The sequence below is a fragment of the Heloderma suspectum genome, chromosome W (genome assembly GCF_057233095.1).
Source record: "Heloderma suspectum isolate Gila_16-S chromosome W, 16-S_ref, whole genome shotgun sequence".
NCBI classification, from domain to species: Eukaryota; Metazoa; Chordata; class Lepidosauria; order Squamata; family Helodermatidae; genus Heloderma; species Heloderma suspectum.
In genome coordinates, this window is record NC_139475.1 from 58539342 (window position 1) to 58559654 (window position 20313).

Genomic DNA, 20313 nt, shown 5'->3' on the forward strand with positions numbered 1-20313 from the left:
TCTGTAGGAGGAAGTGATCAGCAGCACCAGTAGGGAATTTCTCAGAGAGGCCACGTTTTGCAGAATATGTCTCCCAGCAAATATCGGGGAAATTGGAGTCCCCCATTACTACTACATCATGCTTCCTTGAAACATTGGCTATTTGCTTTTCAAAAGTTTCATCCTCGTCTTCTCCTTGATTGGGTGGCCGGTAGTAGTCTCCGACCACCAGGTTCCTTTTATTCTTTGCTCTATTTTGATCCAGACGCTCTCGATGGGGCTACCAAGCTCATCCTCCTGTATTTCTGTGCAGGGATATGTATTTTTCACATATAATGCAACCCCACCTCCCTTTCTGTTCCTCCTATTCTTTTTGAACAAGTTATATCCTTCAATTGCTGTATTCCAGTCATGAGAGTCATCCCACCTAGTCTCAGTTACACCTATCAAGTCATAATTTCCTTCCTGTATTAAGAGGTCAAGTTTGTTCTGTTTCTTTCCCATACTCTGGGCATTAGTATAAAGACATCGAAGACCACATGCTTCATGGTCTGGCTTTCTTCCTACATGTGTCTGAAGACTATTATTGGGTGCTATCAGAGCTGTTCTCTCCATTGCGGTGCGTGCGCCTTCGTCCATTGTTACCCCCAACTTTACATCTCCCTTCCCCGAAGGATTCAGTTTAAAGCCCTCCTGATGAAGTTCTTCATGCTGTGGCCAGACACATCCTTCCCAGCCCTTGTGAGGTGCAACCCGTCCCTTGCCAACCGCCCATCTTCCAGGAAGTATAGCCCATGGTCCCGGAATCCAAATCTCTCACACCAGCACCACCTTCGTAGCCAGTCATTCACCCGGAGTATTTTACTTTCCCTTTCTATCCCTCTTCTGACTACTGGAAGGATGGATGAGAAAACTTTCTGAGCCCCAAAGTTCTGGAGTTTCCTTCCCAAAGCTTCAAAGTCTGATGTGATGTTTTCGTAGCTCCGCTTGGCGGTATCATTTGTTCCCACATGGATGAGAAGAAAGGGATACCTGTCAGTGGGCTTTATGAGTGCAGGCAACCTTTCAGTCACGTCTCTAATCCGTCCTCCCGGGAGACAACATACCTGGCGAGTCCACGGGTCTTCGTGACATATGTGGGTCTCGATCCCACGCAGCAAGAAGTCTCCCACTACTACTACTCTTTTCTTCTTGTTGTTGTAGGCCTGGGTTTGATCGCCTCTGCGTGACTGGCCTTCAGCCTCTTGCTCACTCTCATGCAGGTTCCCCTGTAATTCTTCTTCTGCAGGCTGTCCTCCAGTCTCACCCGGAAGCACCTGGAATCAGTTCCACAGCTCCACTGCTTCCACTGGTGCAGAGTGGCATCTAGTTCTTCTGCTCCTAACTGTCACCCTTTTCCAAGGGGTATCCTCTCTACTGCATTTTTCCTCACCTCAGCATTTTCCTCACCTCAGAATTCGTACATCCCTAAGTTCCACCGTTCTGTCCAAGAACTCTTCGTCCTCTCTTATCCCCTGGCAGGTCGACACTCACCGCTCCAGTCCACTTACTTTTTCTTCCAGCAGCGTGATCAACTTCCACTTGTTGCAGGTGTAGGCCAGGTTGTTCTCAGGCAAGAAAACAGACATGGCACACGCCTTGCAGGTCACCACCACTGGAGAGTCCTGTCCTCCCACAGCCTCTTTTCCCTTTTTGTGTCTATCTTTGTGATTGTTCTAGACTAGCCTGTGCCAGGTCCTCTACTCACTAGAGGTTAAAAGCAGAGTCCCACTGGTGTGGAAGTGTGTGTTACAAGACAAATAATTTAAAAAAACATTAGGGGCCTCCCCCTTGACCTCCCCTGCCAACTTCCCCTGGTGAACTCCTGTTTGCTCACTCTGGTCGCTCGCTCTCTGGGAGCTTGCTTGCTTCTGTAGTCCCTGGACCAGCTGGAGCAGCTTCCTCCGCTCTGCTTTGCTCTGCTCTGCTCTGCTCAGCTGGGAGGCGGGAAACACAAACACAGCTTGTGTTTCCCGCCTCCCAGGTGGGGAACACCAAGTGCGCATGTTGGTTTCATTCCAAACCTCCATCTTCAAAACGGAGCTTGCATTATGATACCTTCCCTGTTTTGCTTTGCATCCTATGTTGGAAATAGGTGTGGGGGTCAAAATGGCCTTGTGACACAAAGTTGTAGCCCTGAATGTGCCTGACCTACTTCAGTTCAATACCTCCACATTCAAGGGAGATGGCACATCACAAACAAACCAGTGGCTCTGACCTCCTGGTAATCTTTTAAAGATAAAATATAAAATTTATATTTTAAATATAAAATACCCAAGGCAGGCAAATTAGAGTGGTGACTTACGAATTGCCAAAAAATAGGAGACCCCTTTGCATAAAACATGCATGTGATAGTCTGTACACATGCAAATCTAGAATTAATTACTATATTTTAAATCAAAATACATTGCATTGCACCATAGAATGGAGGACTGTGACCAGGGGACCTGCTGCCTGCCAGCTCAGTCTGCCATCCAGGTTCTGATCTGTTCTCTTGCTGATGGGCCACAGTTCTTATGGCTCTTTATCTTTCAACTGTAATTGGACAGTCCGTCAAATGGAGGAGGTTTTCAAATAGAGGACTACCCTCTGTAAAAAAGGATACATGGCCACCCTGTAGTAAAAATGTAACCTAAAAGCCATTGTATGTGTCTTAAGCAGCACATAGTACTGTAAGAGCTGCGCATGCCTGGAATGAGCAGACAGTAACCCTCAGATAAGGTTGCTAAGCAAACCGCTGGCAACCAATCAAAAGTAACACGCTGGCTGAGGAATGCAAGCTAAGTGATAAAACTGTAGCGCGGAGGTTGCCCAGGGTCGACTCTGCTTTGAGCGTGAGCTCCTTTGTCGAACTGTTTGCAAACAATAAAATCGAGTTGGACCCAGCCTGAAGTTGACTCTCCTCTTTGGGGCAAATTGGACTAGCCTCCAGGGGGCGAAACTAGCATTTTGTGCAACAAACTGGCGAGCTGGCAGGAGTCCCTTGGACCACCCTGGGGTCAAACGACAGAACCGGCGAAGGTGCCTGTGGGGCGCGCCGGACCGCCTTTGAGGTCTGCCACGGCACCAGAGAACGGGGGTCGGGACACCCAGGAGGTTAAAGGTGTGGACTCCATTGATTGAGTCAACCAGGCTGAATGGGTCTGAAGAGATGGCACTAGGGTGCTGGGCAGAGTAAGTACTTGATTTCCCTTCTGTCTTTCTGTTTGAGTTGCCTTCGGAGCGTCTGAGGTTTGTCAGACTCCGTGTCAGTGTCGGAGGTTTGTCAGGCTCCGTGTATGGTTTCAAATAGAGGTAGGCACAATGGGGGCGGGTAGCTCCCGTTTAGAAAGCTCTGCCACTCCCTTGGGATGCATGCTAAAGAACTTTAGCAAAGTCAAGCGTCTGAGGTTTGTCAGACTCCGTGTACTAAGATGTCGAAAGGCAAGCTGGTTACACTCTGTCAATTGGAATGGCCGGCATTTGGAATTAGTTGGCCAGACATAGGATCCTTTGGTGTAAATCTTGTAAATGCTGTATATAAAAATGTGGTGAATAATGGGCAATGGGATCAATTCGCCTATATTGATGGTTGGTTAAATTGGTGCGGAAAGAATCCCCCTTAAGTTACAGAAGTGTAAATGTGTAAATGTGTTACTGGCAAAGGACCACAGGGGCAAGAGACCCCGGGTGGTGTCTGAATCAAGTAGTGAGAGATAAATTTGCCTCAGGGAAGGTGAGGTTATCAGCATTTGGATGAGTGCCAACCAAAATCCACTGAAGGTGAGAAAAGGTTGAATATAAAGTTCAATATTGTAAAGTCATGATGGTATGCTCCGAGGTGAAGCCCAAAGCCCCTGTTCCCCCCGATTCAAGCCCCACGGAAGGAGCTTGAAGACTGGGAGACCCTGCCCAAGGTGCCCTGAGCTCCCCCCTGTCTGATTCGGTCTGTTAGGTTGGGAGGAGAGGTTGTTGGGGGAGGGAGGGGGCCCTCCAGAGACAGTTTGTCTGCCACCGTATCCAAGTTTGTTAGAAGAAGCAAAAGCAGTTGAAAAAGTTGCAACTTCTGAAGAAAAAGATTTGTTTGATGACTTAAAGACTGTGGCAAAATCAAGAAACAAAGACAGAGCAAGTTCTTAAAATATCAGGGTCTGTGTAAGCTTATCTCTGTCAGCCTGCTCAGAGCAGAGCCAAGGGGGACTTGCCTAACCCCCCTTCGCCGCGGCTGGTTTAGCCTTAGCAAGCAGAGAGGCTGGAAGGTGTCTGTGAGGACCTGACAAAAGAGTGAGATTTGCAAAAAAACAAGAAAAGCATCACAGCTGGAAAGCTGAGCAGCACTGCTCTGTTCTTATCTGTGGAGGAATCTAGAAGAGGTGTAAGGTTACACCTTCCCCATTCGAACTGATGAAGAGACACAGAGCTTTTGTTAAAACGCATCCCTTCTTTATGGCCCAAAGCCTTCTTTGTTAGAGGCACTCTGCAAATGGACTGGAACTTTGGCCAGTTAAAGACTTGCCGTAAAAAGTACTGTGAGGCTCGTCATAGCCTTAAACTCCCGTTGTTGTAGATTGTGTGTTTGTTTGTGATCAGCTCAGTGTACAGTTTGATTTGTGATTTCAACACTCAGATAAAAAGCTGCATTTGACTGAAAGAACTGGGTATATTTAGCCTTGAAAAGAGAAGACTGAGAGGAGATCTGATAGCACTCTTCAAGTACTTAAAAGGTTGTCCCAGAGAGGATGGCCAGGATCTCTTCTCAATAATCCCAGAGTGCAGGACACGGAATAATGGGCTCAAGTGACAGGAAGCTGGATTCCGGCTGAACATCAGGAGAAACGTCCTGACTGTCAGAGCAATACGACAATGGAACCAATTACCTGGGGAGGTGGTGGGCTCTCCCACCCTGGAGGCATTCAAGACGAGGCTGGACAGCCATCTGTCAGGGATGCTCTGATTTGGATTCCTGCAGTAAGCAAGGGGTTGGACTCGATGGCCTTGTAAGCCCCTTCCAACCCTACTATTCTATGATTCTATGATTTCCAAGGCTTTGATTTCATTTACCCTAATGAAGCATACAGACACAAATTTCTAGAGATTCATAGACTACAAAGGAAACAGCCTTCAAAAAGTTCAAAGAGAAACTACGAAAGTTAGTTTCCCTTTAAAAAGGGGGCAGCAAATTCTCTTAACTTAAGAGGTGAGAGAGAGAGAGTCCCCCACTCTCCCGTGATACTTCTAAGCCCAGCTGTGTTTCTGAAGCCTAAGAAAGTTCCTGCCCCATGTGTTCCAGCTCTTTCTCAAAATCTGAACTGTTCTGACGTTCCATTTGCTCAGAGGCAAACCTGACACTCTGCCAAAACTCATGCAGTGTGGAGTTGCCGATGCAAAAATGGTGGCTTGGAATTCTTTCCACATATGAGAACGCCCTTCCCTTGATTTTGATGGGCCCTGACCATGCAGTCAGAGGAGCAGTATAATGGTTAGATCTGCTCCACCATGCCCTACTATACAAAACAAATGTGTTCCAGTCATGGTGTTAGATTTTAATGATATGAAAAAGGTATAAAAGAAAGCAGAAGAAAGTAGCAGACAAAAAGGCTTAAAAAAGAAAGAAAGCTTATCCCAAATGTGTGTCGTTGAAGATCTAAGCAAGCGAGTCTCTGTCGAAGCAATGGCAAACAGCCTAACTTGCAGAGAAAACAAAGAGTTAAAACTGGTGCATGGCACAGAGAATTTGAAACATGATTTGCAGAACAGGCAAGCCAAAAGATAAGTGTGCCTGTTACAAGAGGGAGGCTATAGTAGCCATAAAAAAGGGGTGAAGCCCCCGTATGAAGCTTTAACAAAAATATTACCCACTAGAAGTGGACAATTAAAATAAAAAAGGCTTTTCTTAAATTGAAGCAAGCCTTAATATCACCGCCTGCTTTAGCCTTATCAGACCCCAGATCATGAAGTTTTTAGAGCTATGGTGCACATGAGAGCACATAAAAAAGTGCCATTCCTGGAAAAAGGAAAAGGCAATGCTGGCAGCCACCATGGGCGGAGATATAAACAGCAGCTTGAGAGCACAGAAGTGACCGGGGGGGGGGGGGGGCAGAAAAGGAAAGGGCCAACCGGGGCTCAATAAATGTGCGTATTGCCGAGAGAAGAGACATTGGAAGAAAGATTGTCCAGAGCTGAAAGAAAAGAGAAAAGAGACTCACCCTGAAGGCTGCCAAATGCTGGCAGGGTCCTCCAGTGGGGGGGAGTCTAGCTGAAGGGCCACCACCCTACGAACAAACGCTCGGGAGAATCCCAAGGTAAAAGTAAGGGTTGGTGGCGAGGACTGTAAAGCCCTAGTAGATACTGGAGCCACATTTTCTATGATCCCTGTGAAGCCCCCCGGCAAGAGAAAGTGGAAAGCATGTAACTATAGAAGAAATTAAAGGAAAAAACAAACAAACAAACTAAATTGCCCCTGTGTAAGCCCCTCCTTACGAAGACTGGAAATAACATACTGGAACATGCCTTTGTAGTTTCATCTGCATACCTGGTTGCCCTCTTGGGGCGGGACTTGTTAACAAAACTGCAAGCTAAAATCTTCTTCCGTGATAATCAGATTGTAGTACAGCTGCCAGCAATGCAGGGCTCAAATTATCGAATGGCCCTTCAAGCAATCAAGATTGTGTCAGAGGCCAAAGGGACTGAGATTTTAGAGAATGTTGATCCATGTGTGTGGGCAGACAGAACCCCTGCCCGACCAAATGCATGACACAAATTAAAATCTTCTTTAAAAAGGGAGAGCCCTGTGTGCATGAGGCAGTATCCTCTGAAAAAAGCCACCTGTGCAGGCTTGAAGCCGCTCATTGAGAAGTTCAAAAATTATGGTTAGCTAATAAAGGGATCATCCCCCTTTAGCACCCCGATTTTGAGTGCGCCCGAGGCAGATAGCACCTCCTTCAGGTTGGACCAAGACCTGAGAACAGTGGCTGACTGCCCTTTGTGCCTCAAAAATGATTCAAAGATGCTTGAGCCCCCAGCTCAAATGAGAAGTCGCCCATGCGCTTACTATCCTTTTCAGAGATTTCAAATTGACTTTTCAGAGTTGCCCCAGACTCATGGCTATCGGTACCTGCTAGTAATGATAAAAGCAATTGACTGCACCGCTCAGACAGTAGCCAAGATCCTGTTAAAAAGTAATCCCTAAGCTCTTGTTACCTAAAGAGAGTGAATCAAATCAGGGGCCCCATTTTGTTGGACAAGTGACGCAAGTAGTGGCCCAGGCATAACAAACTAACTAGAAGCTACACCCCCCTTGGAAACCTCAATCTACAAGTCAAGTTGAGAAGATGAACCGCACCTTAAAGACAATGCTCATTAGAATTTGTTGAAAGATTAAGTTGAAAGGCCACAGGCCTTGCCAGTCACCTTGACTCGAGTATGGTGCGCCCCCAAGGGAAGTATTAAATTGACACCTTTTAAACGTTCCATAAGTGCCCACCTCGGATATTACCTATGGCTGATAGCTTAAATGTGAATTTAAAAGTAAAAGTTTTAAGATTCAGGGCTATGTTACTGCTTTGCAGTCTGTTTTGTTTTCACAGGTTTGCGACACCGCACCAGTCCTGGCCTTTAGATGCTCCAGTGCATAATCTCAATCCCAGCGATTGGGTGCTAATCCAGTCCTAGAAAGATGAACCACCTACCAAGAAGCAGAAGGGTCTGTTTCAGATCCTACTTACCACTCCCATTGCTATGAAAGTCGCCAAAGAAAAGAAGTGGATTCATCACACTGAATAAAGGCATCACCTGCACCAGAGAGGGTCACACCGGAAGCTGACCCACCTGAAGGTCACCGTTGGAATAATGAACCCCTGAAAGGACTCAAGTAGCTCTACAGAAAGAGGGTGCTCTCGTCTCAAGGGTTCCTGATGAACGGAACAAAACTGAGTTCCAAAAGTTCAAAAAAAAAGTGTTTTTGTTGTCAACATTCTAGTAGCTAGAACAAAGGCGTCCCAGGCCTCACTTGCTGTTTAGAGAAAACCGTCAATGCCACAGCGATAATAGTTTGCGCCTTTAAGTGCGTAGTCCACCGCTGGACCAAAGAGAGTATAAATTTGAGAAAAGCCTTTTGAGGGGGGCATTGTAGTAAAAATGTAACCTAAAAGCCATTGTATGTGTCTTAAGCAGCACATAGTACTGTAAGAGCTGCGCATGCCTGGAATGAGCAGACAGTAACCCTCAGATAAGGTTGCTAAGCAAACCGCTGGCAACCCATCAAAAGTAACACGCTGGCTGAGGAATGCAAGCTAAGTGATAAAACTGTAGCGCGGAGGTTGCCCAGGGTCGACTCTGCTTTGAGCGTGAGCTCCTTTGTCGAACTGTTTGCAAACAATAAAATCGAGTTGGACCCAGCCTGAAGTTGACTCTCCTCTTTGGGGCAAATTGGACTAGCCTCCAGGGGGCGAAACTAGCATTTTGTGCAACAACCCTACCACACACACCCAACAGTGTCTTCTTAATATTTGTATGAGACGAGGGACTCTGCACATGTTCAAGAGCTCTCATTTCATGGGTTCCGAACCTTGAAGGTTTGCTGGGCCTAGACCTTAAGTGAGGCCTGGCCCAAATATAAGCCCTGTTAAGATAAATGGGCGCCAAGTGGGATGCATATATGCTCCAACAGGCCGCACAGGTGCGATGGGCCTAGCCAGGCCCACATGCAAACCCCAAAGGGAGACCTCCATCAGACCCATCCAGCCTTTTCATCTTAGCATCAGTGACTTCCATTAATTGACTTCACACCCTGCTCATTGATCCTAACCATTCGGTGCTCGTGCTCTCTCTCTCTCTCTCCCCCCCTGTAAGCAGAGGCCCTTTCCTTGTGCCTCTGCTTACCTCTCCACCTCCCCACCCCCTGCAACCCCCAACCCTGCCAGCTACTCTCCGTGTGCTCTCCCTGCTCAATGGACAACCCAGCCTCCCTGCTGAATGATCCATACAAACTCATTTACTCCAGGAAAATCAATGCACGAGAAATAGCGCATGAGGCAAGGCAAGGAATCTGTCTGAGGATCAACTGAGCGGGCAAAGAGATTTGGAGAAAACATGCCAGGAATTGCCCTGACTGGTGCTCTGTGGGGAACCTGGCAATGGCAACACAAGGAAAAGAGATCTTTAAATAAATACATATATACATACATACATACATACATAAAGTAGGTGTGTGTGTGTACACACACACACATGCAGGCACACACAGAGGTGAGAAACACATTTGTCTCCTTTTCTTTGTAATAATAATAAAAGTTAAGTCAATCCAGTGTAAAAAAAAAAAAAAAGAATCGACAGGATATTTCTGCACACATAAACTTAAGGGATTCATTGCCCCAAGATGGGGAGCAGCTGAGCACTTGCTTTGCATGCAGAAGGACCCACATCCCCTGCCATCTCCACTGAAAAGGATCAGGTAGCAGGTGAAGGTGGGTGTGGGGGAAACCCTTCTCTGTCTGAGACTCTGGTAGGGATGGCAGAGAATTCCGCCACGGATCTCGGTGAGGCCGAATGCCAGCGCATTCGACCCCCTGAACTCCGTGGCGGAACGGCCTGCCACCCCCCCACCCCCACCCCCCGTGGATCCCCCCTGGGACGAGACTACCTGGGGCAGATCTTCCGGGTGGCGACGGCGGCGGCAGCTGGTCTTCCGACCAGCTGCCACCACCGCCATTTTCAGTCTTGTGTAAAAAAAAAAAAAACCATGACGTGATAGGCTACGTAAATCTTTACGTAGCCTATCATGGCTGGGTGGGTTTAAAAAAACAAACAAACCTGCGTACGTAAATATTTACATAGGCTAAAACGGGGAATCAAACAGGGACGCAAATAGCGCCCGCTACGCTATTTGTGTTCCCCTTTATTTTCGCTGTCATAGTCTACGTAAATATTTACGTAGATTAAGGCAGCCAAAAAGAAGGAACGCAAATGGCGGCGGCCGTAGCCGCCCCTATTTGCATATGCGGGTTGTGTTTTTTTTCCCCAGAGCCCTCCGCGGCCGGAAATCCGGCTGCGGATGGCTCTGGCCTGGGGGCCTGGCCAGCTGCTCCGCGGAGCTGCCGCGGAGCACAGCCGGCTGTTCGAAGATTCCGGGGGGGAGGAACAGATCGCCTCCCCCCCGGCCAGGATTCCGGGGGGAGGGATGGAACGCCTCCCCCCCTACCATCAACATAATCCGCGAAAGGTAAGTCACTTTCGTACATCCCTAGACTCTGGGCATCCCTACACCAGCCTAAAGGCCCGCATTTAAAACGGGGCTTTCTGCTTCCCTTTACACGCACTTCCTTCCCCCGCCCCCCCCCCCCGTATCTGAGTCTTCCATACCTTCCATGGATCTCGCTCCTCTTCTTGCCGCTTTCCTCTTTTGACGGAGGGAACTCAAGCGGAGCACAGTGGGGTAGTTTGATAGCTCATGATCTGCGATCTATTCAAAAATGGAACAGGGGGCATTTTGTGCAGGAGGGTCACGGCAGGGTCACGGCGTCAAGTAAAGAGCCCGCAAACCTCCGTGACGGAGCCATATCCATCGCAGGATAAAAGCCCGGTGCGAAGAAAGCCTGCCACAAATATTAAGTGAGCATATGTACATGTCTGTTAGAAATTCTGATTTATATCTTTTTCTATACTGAAATAATGGCATATTACAAAATAGGAAGGAGTTTGTGAATTATTTATTTAGGGCACAATCCTATGCAGATAGGCAGCCGCCTCTGAACTGGGAGGCGACCGCCTATCCAATGCAGGGCAGGAGAAGCACGGAGGGGATTGTTCCCTCTGCACTTCTGCCCTGCATTTTCAGCTAGACAGTGGATTGCGGCTGTCTAGCTGCAGGAGAGCAGAGTGGGGGAGGAGGCTGCTGTATGACGCATTGGATGTGTCGTACAGGCATTTCTGCCCTCCCTGCCCCAGAAAGCCCTCCCGGAACGCCCCTTTACAGCTGCTCCACACTCCTTTTGCGAGCACGGAGCACGGGGCTGTTCTGCACTGCTTCCGAGGCAGCGTGGAAGTGGGGGGTTCCCGGAAAACCATATATCCTATGGCTGTCTAGCTACTGACTAGCGGCCGTAGGATTGCTCCCTCCAAGTTTTTTTTATCCCACTCCTCCTCAATTAAAATGCCTCCTGGAGGGGCTTACATATAATCAGTAAAAGAAGCCAGCCCCTGCCCACTGGCTTCACAACATAAGGAAATGGGGAGGGAAGGGGAAAAATATTCCTTCAGTGGGGCAGGTGGAATGGTCCTTTTGGGCTGCTCTCATCTCCCTCAGTACAGCCTGCTGGAGTGGCTGCTGAGTTGTACAAAGGCCATAAAAAAGATAACAAATGTGAATCACGTTAGGGTTCAGTCTGTTAGATAAGAAGTTCTTGCTTCTGGTTGAAAGAAAGGATGCCAGACAGGCAGCAGTGGACCCAACACTATTTTATTGAACGTTTTGCAAAACGGGTGCAGAGCAGTCGGCAGTCTGGACCCCGAGCTAAGCAAGCATAAGTCTTTTTATACCCCCTCCCCTTTACAATTTTCTCTTAGCCACAAGACATGTCAACTGACTGAGCCGTTAGCTGACTCCTTAGAGCAGGACTGTGTCAACATGTTTATTTCTGATTATGCTTATGTGACTGTCTCACCAGACTTCCCCTTTTTAACCGATGTACACTGCCACTGGACATGTGTCCGGTGGGCTCATAATTATGACTAACAGCTCAAAGGTCTAGCAAAGGGCTGACAGCCAAAGAATAAGAGGACAGTCTTTTCCTAACAATTCCCTCCTTTAAGTCTTTACTCATGTCTTAAAGCGTTTTAAAACGGGGTTTCTCTATCAGCACAATAAAGCAAGAGCATCTGTTTTGACAGGGCAGTTTCCATTAACTGCTGGGATTTATAAACAAGAGGCGATTGTGGCTCCTGGGTGGTTTCTTCGCCTGTGTCCCTGGCAGCTTCTGGAGGGGTGCCAGGGAGCAGAGGACCGTTGCCGTGTCCTCCTGTTCTCTCCGGGTGACAGGAGGAAGCAAGGGTCGCCTAAATGGCTTTATCCGGCTGCAATGTGGCTGCAACCCACAAGCTTTATACACGAGTGGCTGGTTGGTCCCACCAAATAAGGCCCCTCCCACCCTTCCTTTAAAGCTTTTTTATTCTACTTTTTCAGCAACACCTCGTCTTTTGTCTGGAAGAGATGGATAGGTGCGTCTAACGGCAATCTCTGGAACGGAACGGAATAAGCTCGTAGCTGTGAAAGAACAGACTGTAGAGAAGTCAACTGATCCCTTAGCATCTGATCACCCACCTCCCACTTGACTTCCTCCCTCCTTCTGCAGTGTACCCGAGGCGGGAACCTAAACATTAGCTCAAAGGGGGACAGCTTTATGTCTTTTCTTGGCATTTTTCGAAGCTTTGTCAAAGCTATTGGCAGAGCCTCAACCCAAGTGAGTCTTACCCCTTGCTGGAGCTTGGTTAGGGTCTCCTTGGGACTCCGATTGGTTCTTTCAACCTGCCCACTCGCCTGGGGTCTCTAGGGGCAGTGTGAGTGCCACTCCACCCCCAGGGCTCGTGCCAACCCGTGCGTAACAGCTGAGGTGAAATGTGAGCCCTGGTCGGACTCTACAACCTCAGGCAGGGAGAACCGGGGCACCACCTCCTGTAACGACTTAGCAACTACAGTTTTTGCCTGACAGTTTCTGCGTGGAAACGCCTCTACCCACCCTGTCATTTGACACACTATTACAAGCAGATGTCTGCAACCCCTACACGGTGGCATTTCAGCAAAATCAATCTGCACCCTCTGGAAGGGATAATGCGCCCATGGTCGCCCTCCCCTTGGTGGAGGGGGTGCCCCGGGGGAATTAATTTTCTGGCAAACCTCACAGGTTGCGGCTAGTCGATGGGCGCGTACAGTTAGGCCAGGAGAGACGAACAGCCTCTTGCAATGGTCAATCATGGCTGATGCCCCAGGATGTCCAAGAGAGTGATGCACTTGCTCTAAGATAGCTCCCTGCAGGGTCTGCGGTAGGAGCAGCCTCCCATCGGTCATCTGGATCCATCCGTCGCCACGGGGACTTACTCTGTGTTCTTGCGCCATCTGTAACTCGGAAGGGGAGTATGTGGGGGCTCCTCTCTTCTGGGTAAGACAGGAAATGTCTCTTGGATTCTTTCTTTGGCTGCCCTCTTTGCGGCCTCATTTGCCCTTGAGCAACTCGGCCAGCCTCTTGCCACGACATCAAGGACCTTGGAGTAATATCCCACCGGCCTCCAGGAGGGGCCCTTTCGCTGGCAAAGTACTCCCGAGGCTACGCCTTTATTCTCATGCACATAGAGTCTAAATGGTCGACTGGGATTTGGTATGGCCAGGGCAGGTGGCGACACAAGGGCAGCTTTGGGACTGAGGAAAGACTTCTTTATCTTTTTGCAGCGCCTCATACAGCGGTCGCGCCGTCTCCCCATCCATGTAGACAAGAGGGTGGGCAGCTGGCTGGGGTTGAGGCACATGGAGATCCACCCAGGAGGAGATTTTATATCCCACAGAGTTGCGTCAGGGCAGGGCCCCTAGAGGTCTTTATCACCAATGCCCTCAAAGGTGTAGTTGGCCCCAATGTCAGCAGAAGAGCTGGAACGGCTAATGGCACGCAGACTGACGGAGCCCAACTTGCTTGAGACTGTTGCAATAGACTCCCTGCTTGCATCAGGAGAATCCAAAAGAGGGGGAGCCTTTACTGCTTGCTGGCTGCCTGGTTGCTGCAGGGCTCCACTGACTCGCCTGCGGAACATCTTGCGGATGCTGCCTCTTGATTTTTATTTTTTTTTTCCTCATCATCAGTTCATCCACCATAGACTGCAGGCAGATGCTCAGCATTATGGCCTGCAGGCTGGTGATTGTGACCCACTGTAGGCAGTCTTTATTTATCAGGTACTTAAATGCAAGTTCTAGCTTCACCTCTGACTTGCCAGCGGTAGGGCCTGATGTCTCGTTGTGCACGGGGACCGAGGAAGTGACCCGCCAGCAGCACATTCGGGTCACCTTGAAACTTCCCTCCTTGATCTGGTCATTGGGCAGCTTGACCTGGAAGTTCAGCTTACTATTCTCAGCCCCCACAATGACGTGGCAGCCCTTCTCGGGGAAGTCTGTGATGCAGGGGTCAAATTTGAGATAGCTGTAATACTTGAGGGTCTGTGCCAAGCGGATGAACTCCTTCTTGGAGACCTTATCTTGTAGGGACTTCAGCTGACGGTGTTGCCAACTTGGCACGAGAGGCCCTTCCGACCCCGGCCCAAACTAGGGGATTGACTCTGTTTTCTATGAAGCACCAGTCCTCGTCTGCCTCTGGGGCGGGCTCCTCTGCGACCTTTGAAAGGGCCATTTGATAGTTACTGCTCTGTTGCTTGGGGAGCTGTACTTCTATCCTTCCGTCAGAAGTGAAAGCAATCTCAATTTGGAGCTTAGTCAGTAAGTCCCTTCTTAACAATGCCACCGGACAGGAGGGGGTACAGACAAACGCGTGTTCCAGGTGTGTTTTCCCAACCTTGGTGAGCAAGGGACGAGAAAGGGGCACTCGGGTTGCCCTTCCCTCGACCCCAATTATGGTGGTAGATCCCCCACTTCCCGTTGGTGGTTGGCTAAGGGGGGAAGATGGACAGGGCGGCCCCTGTATTTACAAGGGCATCGTAGGAGCAGCCCCCAACTTTAATTTTGACTATGGGGTCCCGTCTTGCCTCAGAGACGGCTCAGAGGGGGCTGGGCCCCAGTCTGTCTTAGTCTCTTTCTTGTTTATGCAAAATTCTTTCTGCCCCCCCCCCCCACACCCTCCTCTCTTTTTGCTTCAAGGCTTCACAGTCACGCTTCCAGTGCCTAATTTTCTTACAGAAGGCACACTGGTCTTTTCTCAGGGAGGACCCCTTCCTCCCTCCTTTTCCTCTCTTCTTAGCTCCTCCTTTGTTGGGTCTGAGAACCGCAGCGAGGAGCTTCGCTTGCCTCTTGTCTTTCATAAACTTTCTGAGCTCTACTAAAACACTTAGGTCAGCCACCAATCTTCTCTCAACTTTCTGCAACTTCTTTCTGATGTCTTGGCAACTATTTCCCACAAACTGAGTCGTGAGAATCCTTAAATTATTTGGGTCCTTCAAGTCAATATCAGTATACTTGGCGAAGGCTTCCCTTAGCCTTTGGAGGAACACGGCAGGAGGTTCGTTTTTGTCTTGTTTTAAAGTCAGGACTTTTTGCAAATTGGGGGCCCCCCGCGCGGCTTGCTTCATGCCCGCTAAAATGAACCGAAAATACTCAGCATGTAGCTGTCTCTGTGCCGCCATGGCTACCCCCCAATCGGGCCGTCCTGTGGGCAGAGCTGCTGCCGTCTCATCCTCAGTTGCCTGGGGGTGTTCCTCTTTAAACCTGGCCCGTGCCCCCGCAAGGATGGTTGGTTTCTTATTGACCATCACAGGAGGGGCCAGAGACATGCATTTGACAACCCACGGAGCGGGCTTGCCGCCAAGGGGTACACAGGTCGCCCATGAATCGATATAGGGGAACTGGTCTCAACTTCCCCTCTGTGTTACTATTATACGCACAGCAGATACCAGGGTTGGGTCAAAAGACCCCTCGGGTGGCCATTTGGGTTCTACTACCGGCCATTCCCGGGCACAAAGAAGGACAATGCGATCCTTTGTCATCTTAGTTCTATAATCTTGCTTAAAATGTGACCAGTTGCGCAAACAACACTCCAAGGGCATATGGGACTCTCCTGTAGGCCTGGATTGGGACCCGCCCATGACGGTGGGGATTTCAATCAACAATTCTCGCGCTTCGCCCTCCTCTGACCCAGCCCGTCTCCGGGGTAGGGAAATGCAGATCGGGGCTCCTCACTCGCTTCGCCCGTAGGCGTCTCACACAATCACAAACACACCACCGTCCCGCGTTTATCCCCTAATGTAAGCTGTTTCACTTACCCCAAAAGCCTCTTCTGTCCCGCCCGCAGCTGCGTCCAGCTGCTTTATTGATCCACTGCCGGTGCCTAAAAGGAGTGATCAAGTCTCCCTCTTCCTCTGGCGTTGGTCCCCAAGCGCTTTTGCCGCCGCCGTCATGAGGAGAAGGCAGTGTAAACAACCGCCTGTGGCCACTTCTCCTCCGCGGCCCCTCGGTTCAGCGCAAAGGGGACGCGCCCCGAAGCAGGATCCGAGTCACGGCACCAAATTGTTAGATAAAAAGTTCTTGCTTCTGGTTGAAAGAAAGGATGCCAGACAGGCAGCAGTGGATCCAACACTATTTTATTGAACGTTTTGCAAAACAGGTGCAGAGCAGTCAGCATAAGCAAGCATAAGTCTTTTTATACCCCCTCCCCTTTACAATTTTTTGTTAGCCACACCATGTCAACTGACTGAGCCATTAGCTGACTCCTTAGAGCACAACTGTGTCAACATGTTTATTTCTGATTATGCTTATGTGACTGTCTCACCAGACTTCCCCTTTTTAACAGATGTACACTGCCACTGGACATGTGTCCGGTGGGCTCAATAATTATGACTAATAGCTCAAAGGTCTAGCAAAGAGCTGACAGCCAAAGAATAAGAGGACAGTCTTTTTCTAACAAGTCCTACAGCCAGCATTCAGATGGCTAGAATCACAGAATCACAGAATAGTAGGGTTGGAAGGGGCCTACAAGGCCATCGAGTCCAACCCCCTGTTCAATGCAGGAATCCAAGCCAGAGCATCCCTGACAGGTGGCTGTCCAGCCTCGTCTTGAAGGCCTCCAGTGTGGGAGAGCCCACCACCTCCCCAGGTCATGGGTTCCATTGTCGTATTGCTCTGACAGTCAAGGAGTTTTTCCTGATGTTCAGCCGGAATCTGGCTTCCAACTTGAGCCCATTATTCCGTGTCCTGCACTCTGGGAGGATCAAGAAGAGATCCTGGCCTTCTTCTCTGGGACAGCCTTTCAAGTACTTGAAGAGCGCTATCCTATCTCCCCTCAGCCTTCTCTTCTCAAGGCTAAACATGCCCAGTTCTTTCAGTCTCTCCTCACAGGGCTTTGTTTCCAGTCCCCTGACCATCTTTGTTGCCCTCCTCTGAACCCTCTCCAGCTTGTCTGCATCCTTCTTAAAGTGTGGTGCCCAGAACTGGACACAATACTCCAGATGCGGCCTGACCAGTGCTGAGCAGAGGGGAGCTAGTACTTCCCGGGATTTGGAAGCTATGCTTCTATGAACACAGCCCAAAAGAGCATTTGCCTTTTTTGCAGCCGCATCACATTGTTGGCTCATATTCAGCTTGTGATCTACAACAATGCCAAGATCCTTCTTGCTTGTCTTGTTGTTGAGCCAAGTATGCCCATCTTCTAACTGTGCTTTGGTTTCTTTTTCTTAGGTGCAGAACGCGGCATTTATCCCTGCTAAATTTCATTCTGTTGTTTTCTGCCCAGTGCTCCAGCCTATCAAGATCACTCATCCCAGAGTGCAGGACACAGAATAATGGGCTCAAGTTACAGGAAGCCAGATTCCGGCTGAGCATCAGGTAAAACTTCCTGACTGTTAGAGCAATACGACAATGGAATCTATTATCCAGGGAGGTGGGGGGCTCTCCCACACTGGAGGCATTCAAGACGAGGCTGGACAGCCATCTGTCGGGGATGCTCTGACTTGGATTCCTGCATTGAGCAGGGGGTTGGACTCGATGGCCTTGTAGGCCCCTTCCAGCCCTACTATTCTATGATTCTATGATTCTATGACTTTGAATTTTGTTTCTGTCTTCCATGGTATTAGCTCTCCCGCCCAATTTGGTGTCATCTGCAAATTTGAATAGCATTCCTTGCACCTCCTTATCCAAGTCATTAATAAACATGTTGAAGTTTGCTCATCAGAATATCATGGGGCACTTTGTCAGAAGTCAAGGTATATTATGTCCACAGCATTCCCACAGTCCACAAGGGAGGTGACCTGATCAAAAAATGAGATCAGATTAGCCTGGCAGGACTTGTTCTTGACAAATCCATGTTGGTTTGGATTAATCACTGCATTGTTTTCAAGGTGCTTGCAGATGGATTGCTTTATCATCTGCTCCAGAATTTTCCCAGGGGTTGATGTCAGACTCACTAGTCTGTAGTTCCCAGGTCCCTCCTTTTCACCCTTTTTGAAGAAAGGGACCACATTAGCCCTCCTCCACTCATCTGGCACTTCACCCGTCCTCCATGATTTCTCAAAGAGAATAGACAGTGGCTCTGAGAGTTCTGCCAGTTCCTTTAATTACTCTAGGTGCAGTTCATCTGGCCCTGGAGATTTGAACTCATTCAAAGTAATTAGGTGTTCCTTGACCATATGCCTATCGATCTCAAGCTGCAATTCTGCCCCTTCAGCCTGTACTTTGCCTTTGCCAGGGGGGTCATAGACCCTCTTTTGGGAAAAGACTGAGCCAAAGGAGGAATTGAGCACTTCTGCCTTGTCTTTGTCATCTAATATCATTTTACCATCCCCACTGAATAGCTGAACCACCATTTCTTTCCTCTCTTTTACTATGCACGTATCTGAAGAACGCCTTTTTGTTGCTTTTAGCATCCCTTGCTCAGCTCGTTCTCAGCTTTAGCCTTCCTGACGCCATCCCTGCAATTATGTGCTACCTGCCTGTACTCGTCCTTAGTAGCTTGGCCTTCCTTCCACTTCCTATATGTGTCCTTTTTTGTTTTCAGGTCATCTCTGAGCTTTTTGTGAAGCCACATTGGCTTCGTCTGTTGTCTTCCGCCTTTCTTTCTTGTTGGAATGGTTTGTAATTGTGCCTTGAGAATTTCCCTTTTTAAAAACTCCCGCCCATCTTGGACTCCTTTTCTCATTAGAGTCACTTGCCATGGGACCTTCCTGATCATTGTTCTGAGTTTATTAAAATTGGCTCTCCTAAAATCCAGGGTACGCGTTTGGCTACACTCGGTTTTTGCTTCCTTTAGAATCCAGAACTCAAGTATAATGTCATCACTTTCCCCCAGAGTTCCTGTCACTGCTTCTTTATCCACCAAGTCATCTCTGATGGTTAGGATCAAGTCAAGGATAGCCGATCCTCTAATTCCATCCTCTACTTTCTGTAGGAGGAAATTATCAACAACAGAAGTCAGGAATTTCCTAGAGGGGCCATGTTTTGCAGAATTTGTCTCCCAACAAATATCGGGGAAATTGAAGTCCCACATTACTACTACATCATGCTTCCTTGAAACGTTGGCAATTTGCTTTTCAAAAGTTTCATCCTTGTCTTCTCCTTGACTGGGTGGCCGGTAGTAGACTCCAACCACGAGGTTCCTTTCATTCTTTGCTCCATTTATTTGAACCCAGATGCTCTCAATGGGGCTACCAAACTCCTCCTCCTGTATTTCTGCACAGAGATACGTATTTTTAACATATCGTGCAACCCCACCTCCCTTTCTGTTCCTCCTGTTCTTTTTGAACAAGTGATATCCTTCAGTTGCTGTATTCCAGTCGAGAATCATCCCACCAAGTTCCAGTTCCACCTATTGAGTCATAATTTTCCTCCTGTATTAAGAGGTCAAGTTCATTCTGTTTGTTTCCCGTACTCTCGGCATTAGTATATAGGCGTCGAAGACCACGTGCTTCATGGTCTGGCTTTCTTCCTACATGTTTCTGAAGACTATTATTGGTCTCCGTCGCGGTGCATGAGCCTTTGTCCATTGTTACCCCCAGCTTTACCTCTCCCTCCACAGTAGGATTCAGTTTAAAGCCCTCCTGATGAAGTTCTTCATGCTGTGGCCAAACATTCTTCCCAGCCCTTGTGAGGTGCAACCCGTCGCTTGCCAGCAGTCCATCTTCCAGGAAGTACAGCCCGTGGTCCCACAGGCTATACTGAATTCTAGGACCTGTAGTTTGGAGAGATGTATACTTCCTATGTGACATGCTGTTGAGCATTTCCTTATGAAAAGTGATGTTTATAGGTATTACATTGAATTTTAAAGTGAAACTTCTTAACTGCTTTCGTGGCAGGGCAAAGGAGACCAGGGTAGTTAGTTCTGGGAAGCAGCTGCCCCAGGAGAACTGAACTCACAGCTGTGGGGCAGTTGAGGCCTAGTAGAAAACAGCCAGAATGGGCATTGCCCACAAATTCCACCTCACAGAGCCTTTCCACAGAGGCAGGTTGCTGCATGCGTTGCACTTGCACTAGTGGCAACAGAATACAGGATTACATGGAATGATCCTGAGGGCTGTTCCTTTGTCAAACTAAAAATGAAATGAAATTAAAATGGTAAAACTGTTAAAATTGATATAGCCAGCAAATGCTATCTTGCAGTCATTTTCAGTGGATATTTCCCAAGC